The 8,003-nt window shown below is 27.5% G+C and overlaps 2 long non-coding RNA genes across 2 annotated transcripts; both read left to right on the forward strand.

Annotated features, from left to right (window-relative positions):
* The first annotated feature begins 836 nt into the window (after positions 1–836).
* Positions 837–2,048, forward strand: LOC104880214 (uncharacterized). The gene is made up of 2 exons (XR_786545.3): positions 837–1,059; positions 1,552–2,048. It is a non-coding gene; the product is annotated as an uncharacterized LOC104880214 (long non-coding RNA).
* Positions 2,049–3,060: 1,012 nt separating this feature from the next.
* On the forward strand, positions 3,061–4,637 carry LOC132254341 (uncharacterized). The gene is made up of 2 exons (XR_009466632.1): positions 3,061–4,071; positions 4,307–4,637. It is a non-coding gene; the product is annotated as an uncharacterized LOC132254341 (long non-coding RNA).
* The last annotated feature ends 3,366 nt before the right edge of the window (positions 4,638–8,003 follow it).

Below are 8,003 nucleotides of genomic sequence, written 5' to 3' on the forward strand. Positions count from 1 at the left end.
AAAAAAAAATTGAGAGAAAAAGTGGAAGGAAATAAAAAGTAAAAAATAAATAAAAAATATATTAAAAAATAATAAATTATTTTTATATGTTGTTTTAAACTCATTTAACTTAATTTTCTCAATCATATTAATATTAAATAATTGCAAAATACATAAATTTATATCTAATTTTAATGATATATGATTTTTTTTATATTTTTCATAATAAAACTAAATATTAGAAAACCATTTTTCTTAATATTTTTTTCCTTTCCTTAGAAAACCACTTTTCTTAATATTTAAGGTAATGGAACCAAACATTACCTTAAATTTTTTGGGAGCTAAGCATAGACTTAAAATCTTAAGTTACAAGCTAAATGATTATGCACTAATCAAATCAAGTTAAGTTATACTAATCAAACCAAAGGGTACCTTTTATCAAATTAAGTTATAAATTAAGGTGGTCTTAGTTTTTTTACTTAATTCTAAATAGAATATTAATGTTTAATAGTGTTAAATATTAGGTTGTTTGTTTTGATAGTATTTTATTTTTATTAAATATTAAAAAAGTAAAGAAAAACTACTATGTTATTTTTTCAATTTTAAAAAAAACTACATATTTTGATTTTTTCTATTTAATAAAAAATTTATAATAAGTCATAAAAAAGTAAAAAAAGAAATAATCTAAATTCTGAAAACAAATTGCTTTCAGAAAAAAGCAAAAAAAATAAACACCACTTAAGTTAAGTATTTTATTTGTTTCTTAAATTTTAAAACATACTTTTATCAAATTCCCAATAAATTGTGGGAGATCAAAAGCAAGGAATGGTACATTCAAAAAAGAAAGAAGTCTGGAATAAGATTGCATGGGTGAGCAAGAAAAGTGGGTCCATTTTCCAGCTATATATACACAGCCATGACTTAATATTGTATCAGCTCAAGGCCTAACCCTAACCCTAACATCCCTCTGCTTCTTCCTTCATAACTTATCAATGTCAGGGACGTCAGGCTCACAAGAGGAGAAAAAGACTGTTAGCATTCGGATGGACAAAATCGGTTGCCTCGAAATCAATATTACCGGTATTGAATGAATTTCTTCTCTCTAATTTTCTGTTTTGTCATCTTATTTCGGAGGCCTACTTGATGAGAATTTACTTTAAACTTTTTTCTTCTTATTAGAAACAAATGGTTTATGTGATAACTATTTTCAAAAATAGAGGAAAACACATCGGGTAATAATTGTTTTTTATTTTTTTATTTTTAAAAATATAAAATACAGTGTCTTCAAATTATTATTTTTTAATTGTTTTACTTGTGTTTCTAAAGTTGTTTTAAAAACATTAATTATACAAATATATATAAAAACTATTTTTAAAACATATTTAATTTAAAAATATTAAAATTTGGTTAAAAACATTTCAATTTCTCGACAAACTTTTGTTTTATAAAATATTAAAGAACATTATGAAAAATTGTTTTTGTTTTTGAAAACCGTTACCAAACAGTGCCAAATGTATTCAATGTAAAAGTAGAATGTTGTTTAATCTTTTGATTTGCTGTTCTCATTCTTAGTTACTGGAAAAGAAGTTGTGCTGACGATCGATGGAGTCCCCCAGCCAAAAATCAAAGATAAGAAGAATCTACAAATAATCATCAAAGACCCCGAGCCAGGCCCCAAGAAAGATCAGAAAGGCAGTAGAAATTAAATGCAAGAAGCGTCTGCAAATGATACTAGGGATATGGAAATATTATTGAAGATGTGATGGAAAAAACATACACAAAGAGATAAAAACCCACTGGATTGTAAGAAAGTAGTACACAAAATTATTATCTAGTAGATACTTTTATTGTAAGAAGGCAAAATCCACGGAGCCCAACAAAAAATCCAAGGCGCCCAAGCTAGACCCTCCTCAGGCAATGAAATCTATAAATTAAATGTAAGAAGCGTCTCCAAATATATATTGGAGATATGGAAATATTATTGAAGACATGAAGATATTTGACTTTTATTGTATATAAAATAATGGTTATTGTCTTCTATGGTATATAAGATTATTTTATTTTTCTTTTATTGTTTTTATATATAATATGATGGTATCTTTTAACGAATATACAACGAAAAATATCTTCTTGATGTCATGATATCGGTGAGACCCAATAAGCCTTCTTTGTTTTTATTTCATCTTTTTACATGTGTTCTTTTAATGTATATTTTTATGCTCCACAAAACAAATATTGAAAAGAATGATATTGTTTTAAAAAAATACGGGTTAAAATTTTTAACCCAATTAAACCAGTGAATGAGATTTAAACCTTTTTAACTCAATTGATTAAGAAAATAATGATAAAATTTTTACATGGAAAACCCTTATACAACATGCAAAGATAAAAACCCAGAGAGTTGTAAGAAAATAGTATAAAAAATTATCTAATAGATGTTACCCTTAGATTTACGTTCTAAAATATATATTATAATTTATGTTTGCAACGCAACATCTTATATGTTCTATTGGATCTTGTCTCGACTCCTAAGGGAATGTAGGTCTCGTTTTCAATCAAATTTAAGTTAAGTATTAAGAATAATGATTTAAAAGTTTAGACGCATCCTCTAAAAAGAACTCCTCCCATAGGCATATATAAAAGAAAATCTAGTAAATTTAGAGTGCATTTCGGAGTGATTATAGAAAACGTTTCTAGCATTTTTAATAAAAATTTTCAAAGTATTAAAAATATTAAAAACGCTTTTTAAAATCACTGTCAAACAAATTATTAGAATTAATATAAAAATCATATTTTAAATTAAAAATGATTTAAAAATATTTTTCTTTTAAAATTTAAATTATTTTTCAAATCTCCTTTCCAAATTCTCAACTTAAAATTATTTTCCAAATTAATTTTATTATTTGGAAATATATATTTTTTTTTAATCAAGTTGCTTTTTAAAATAAATATGAAGTATTTTTTCCAACTTTTCTTTAAGAGTTTGTGGGCTTTTTAATTTTTAATTTTAATATTTATCTAAAAATTTGACAATTTCAAAAACTTTTTATGCAATATATAACATTAATTATATGATTTGGACCATTTGGTTGCCTAGAAAATGTTGGAAAGTAAAAGAAGGAAAAACAGAAGCATAAACACAGCCATCAAAAAGATTCATTTTCCCTCACGAATCAGAGCAATCCAACTTCCTCTCTACGCTCCTTCACCTTCACGACAGAAACACAATCAGATTCCTGACTGAAGACGACGAACTCAACTGACCAAGAACCAGAAAGAAAACCTCGAAACCCTGGAATTGAGAAATAAGACAATGCAAGCTCTGCAGAGTAGAAAACCAAATCAAATCAAAACAAAACAACACCAAATTTCGTTTCTCCACTCATTTCCTTTCCTTGAAATCCAAGTCCTCGGCAAAAACCACCAATCAAGAACCACAAACTCCAGAACTGAGAAATGAAACAACAGAGAACGAGAAAACTAAAGCCAATCAAAACTCCCCTCATTTCTTCCTTTTTCAACTCCTGTCACTCAGGGAAAACCCTAGACTTGAGAAACGAGAGCCTAACCCTTACCGGTCAAGAATCGAGCACCTGAAAACCCTAGAATTGAGAAACGTAAGAAGAAGTATACGGACCGGCAAGAGAGAAGGCCAGATGAGGTTGTGGTTAGTGAACTAGCCGTCGAGAACCGGAACGAGAGCCTTCCGGCGAAGGTACCTATCCTCCGAACTCATCGAATCAAGTTATTATTTACTTATCAAAGGGGTAATATAGTTTATTCCTTTTTTCAAAGTTTGAAACATCGTGATCAAAAGCAAGGAATGGTACTTTTTCTGAGTTAGAATCCTAGGTCTGAACATTCAAGAAAGCTAAAAGTTTGGAATAAGATTCGCACGGCTGTGCAAGAAAAGTTGGTCCATTTTCCAGCTATATATACAAAGCCATGAATTACCAGCTCAAGGCCTAACCCTAACCCTAACACCCTTCTGCTGCTTCCTTCATACCTTATCAATGTCAGGGCAACAACAACGGACAAAGAATGTTGGTGTTTGGGTGGAGGAAAGCGATTTTCTCGAAATCAATATTACCGGTATTGTTGAATAAATTTCTTTCTCTCCAATTTTCTGTTTTGTCATATTTTCTTCTTATTAGAACAATATTAAAAATTGGTTAAGGTTTCTTGACTGACTTTTGATCTACAAAACATCAGAGAACATTATAAAAAATTGTTTTTGTTCTTGAAAACCGTTACCAAATAGTGCCAAATGTATTCAGTGGGAAAGTAGAATGTTGTTAATCTTTTGATTTGTTGTTCTTATTCTAAGCTATTGGGAAAGACGTTCTGTTGAAGATAGACGAAGGTACCGAGCTGACAATCAAATGTAAGAAAGGTCTACAAATAATGATCCCAGACCCCAACAAAACTCAAGCAAACCCCACTAAAACTCAAGCAGCGAAGCTACCAGCTAAAAATCAAATATAAAAGCGTCTCCAAATGATATTGGAGGTATGAAAGTATAATTGAAGATAGAGAGATATTTGACTTTCCATGCTATGGATGAAGATATTTTTAGAAGAATCCTTTGTTTTTTTAGATAGGATTATTTTTTTCTTTCCTTTTATTGTTTTTATATATAATACTCAATATTTTCAGAATCGAGCCGGTCATTGAATCGAAAAAATTACCGATTCACGATTCACGGATTGGATCGATGGTTGAATCGATGACGTCATAAATATATAATTTATATACTATTAAATTTAAAAATAATTATAAAAATTTTAAAATATATATGAATAAATTAAAATCAATAATATTATTTTATATATTTGATATTATCAAATTAAATCATATTAATATTTTAAATTTTATTAAATGAAATATGTATAATATTTAAATGTGAATATATTAAAAATGAAAATTTAAACTAATTTTACAAAACCTGAGATCTAAGGTTCAAATCCTCTTAGGTGCATTTGTTAAGTTTTTTTCATTGATTAATTAGCAATCCAGGGGAATAAGGGTGCAAAGGATGCCTATAAAAGCTATCCTCATGAAGGCCAAGGCATCAATCCATCTTGTGGGCTCAAAACTCAACCCATTAATGGTTGGAGTGGGTATGGGCTTTGTCATATTGAGAGATGGCCCAGCATGGGCTTTTGCCAAAAGCTTTTATAAATGGGGTCCTCATGCCTACAATATGAGGGGCAACTTGAACCGTTCGGTTGCATTGGTTCACCGGTCCAACAATTGATTTAGGCGGTTTGTGACCAGATCAATGCCCAAACGATTTAATAGGGTAAATCGGATCAGAAATGTGACCGGTCAATAGTTGAATTGGTTAGACCGATCGGTTTGATCTGATTTTCAAAACATTGATAATACCATTGTATCTTTTAAAAAGTATGCAATGACAAATATTTTCTCAATGTCATGGTATTAACAACCCTTCTCCGCTCACAATGATGGTAAGTCGAAAAAAAAGAAGAAAGAATAATGGAGTAATGAACAAAGAAGGAAGGTGAAAAAAAAGTAACGAACAAAAGTGAGTTTATAGATCTTACTTATGAAATACATAGTAGTAGGGTAAGTGAGTGAATGGATGATTTATAAAAATTATAATACAAAAGTTGAAATCTTTAACCCAATTAAACCTATGAAATGTATTTTAACCTATGAAAGACATTTAAACCTTTTTAGCTCAATTGATTAAAGAGAATAATGAAAAATCAATCACATGCAAGAGACAAAATATTTTTACATGGAAAACCCTCGTTGTGTTGTGATAAAAAACCACTAGGATTAAAAACTTCAAATCAACAATCTACTATATGAAAAAGTAATGTACAAAATTATCTAATAGATGCTACTCTTAAACTTACTTTCTATAACTTATGATATAATTTATGTTTGCAATGCAATGCAACGCCTTATGTGCTCCAACAGATCTTATCTCAACTCCTGAGGGAATACAGTTTCCTTCCCAACTCAATTTGAGTTAAGCACAAAGAATAGTGACTTAAAATTTTTGGCACATCCCTTAAAAGAACTCTCCCAATAGACACATATAAAAGACAACTTAGTGTACTTAGAATTCATATAGAATCATATTTGACTACAAAATAATTTAAAAATTTAAGAATTTTAGAGAGATTTCATATTTTAAATTAAAAAGGATTTAGAATTTTTTTTTTAAATTTAAATTATTTTTCAAATCTCTTTTCCAAATTTTCAACTCAAAATTATTTTCCAAATTAATTTTATTATTTGGAAATATATATATATATATTAAATCAAGTTGCTTTTTAAAATAAATTTGAAGTTTTATTTTTTTTTAACTTTTCTTTAAGTGTTTCTGAACTTTTTAATTTTTAATTTTAATATTTATCTAAAAATTTGACAATTTCAAAAACTTTTTATGCAATATATAAAACTTTAAACATTTAAATAGTAAGATAGAAGAGTTTATAAAATATAAAATAAAAATAAAAGATTGGTACACTTAGCAACATGAGTGGATTTGTAAAGTACAAAATATATAAAATAAAATAAAATAAACAAAAAGATTAGGCATACTTAGCAAAATAAATGTTATAAAATAGAATGAAAAAAAAAACCATCTTAGCCCTTACCCATCAAACTTGCAATATTATTCCAACTATTTCTACCATGAATTTAAAAAATAAAATAAAATATCATAAATATATCACTTGTAACACATCAGGGATCAAGTGATTGAAACTTTTAGAGGCCCAACAATCAGCTACAATGGTATGAAATGTCCATCAAGATTAATTTTTGCTCAATCGCCCGATCATTCAATTCAATGGGAAATATATGTTTGACAGTTAGTTTTTTTTTTTTAAACAAAATGTTATAATATATGACTATGTAACTCATTTAAGATAGACCAATAACTTACAAATCATTATTACTTCAAGTTCAAACATTTCTTTAACTTTTATTATGCATTAAACTTAGGGGTTTTTTAGTAAAACTTAATACTTATTACCTAATGACTTAAGTTGACTTTAAATCATATTATAGTTAAGTTGTTGATTTAAAACTTATTACTTAATTCTTACTTTTAAGTATCAAGGTTGTTTGATAAAATTTACTTAAAATTTATTCTAAATTATCAAATTGATATATTTATCTTCATAAATTATAAATAAAGTAAAAGAAGTCAGATGATAATGAAAGTCGTGGAGTAGCAAAAGAGATCGTTGAAGTAATTAAGACAAATTGTGGTAAAAAAATAAAATAAAGATGTGAATTTAAGAATAAATTAATTATTTTTACTTATTACTTAACGTTATTTTTTACTTTTAAATCATGTTATTAAGTTATTTTACCAAATATACTTAAATACAATTTTTAAGTTATGTCATTAAGTTATTTTACAGAATATACTTAAATTACTTAACGACTTAAATTAAGTTATTAAGTTAGTTTATTAAACACTCACTTAGATTTATATACTCCTTGATTGAACTCAAAATCCTAACATTTAAATGAAAGTTCTCGATTATTCTTCAATTGTAAATTTGTAGAAAGTTGAGAAAATCACGATATATGAAGAGTATGTCTAGGCCCCTTGGTACGTAAAAATGTTGTTGCGTTTGACTATTGGTTAGATGACTTCCACTATCATCATAAAAATTATCCAGACTTGGAAAAAGTGGACATTGGTGGGCCTTATCCAACTAAAACAAAATATTTGTTTGAATTTTTTTCCTTACCCCCTTAATTTACTACTTCATTGTTATCCCATAATATTGCATTTCTTCCATAAGTTCTTAAATTTGAGAATTGTATAAAAAAATAATCATCATCTCATTCATTCCCCTCATAAATGATTAATTGCAATATATATATATATATATATATATATATATATAATTTTTAAAAATTGTTTTACATAAAATTCCCTTTTCCCACATGGCTTGTTCGCCAATCTTGAATGTAGCCTGCTAGAAAAAACAAATTTTTTTTTTCATATTTGATTGTACTATAAAAAA

This window comes from Vitis vinifera, chromosome 9, assembly GCF_030704535.1.
Source record: "Vitis vinifera cultivar Pinot Noir 40024 chromosome 9, ASM3070453v1".
NCBI lineage: Eukaryota > Viridiplantae > Streptophyta > Magnoliopsida > Vitales > Vitaceae > Vitis > Vitis vinifera.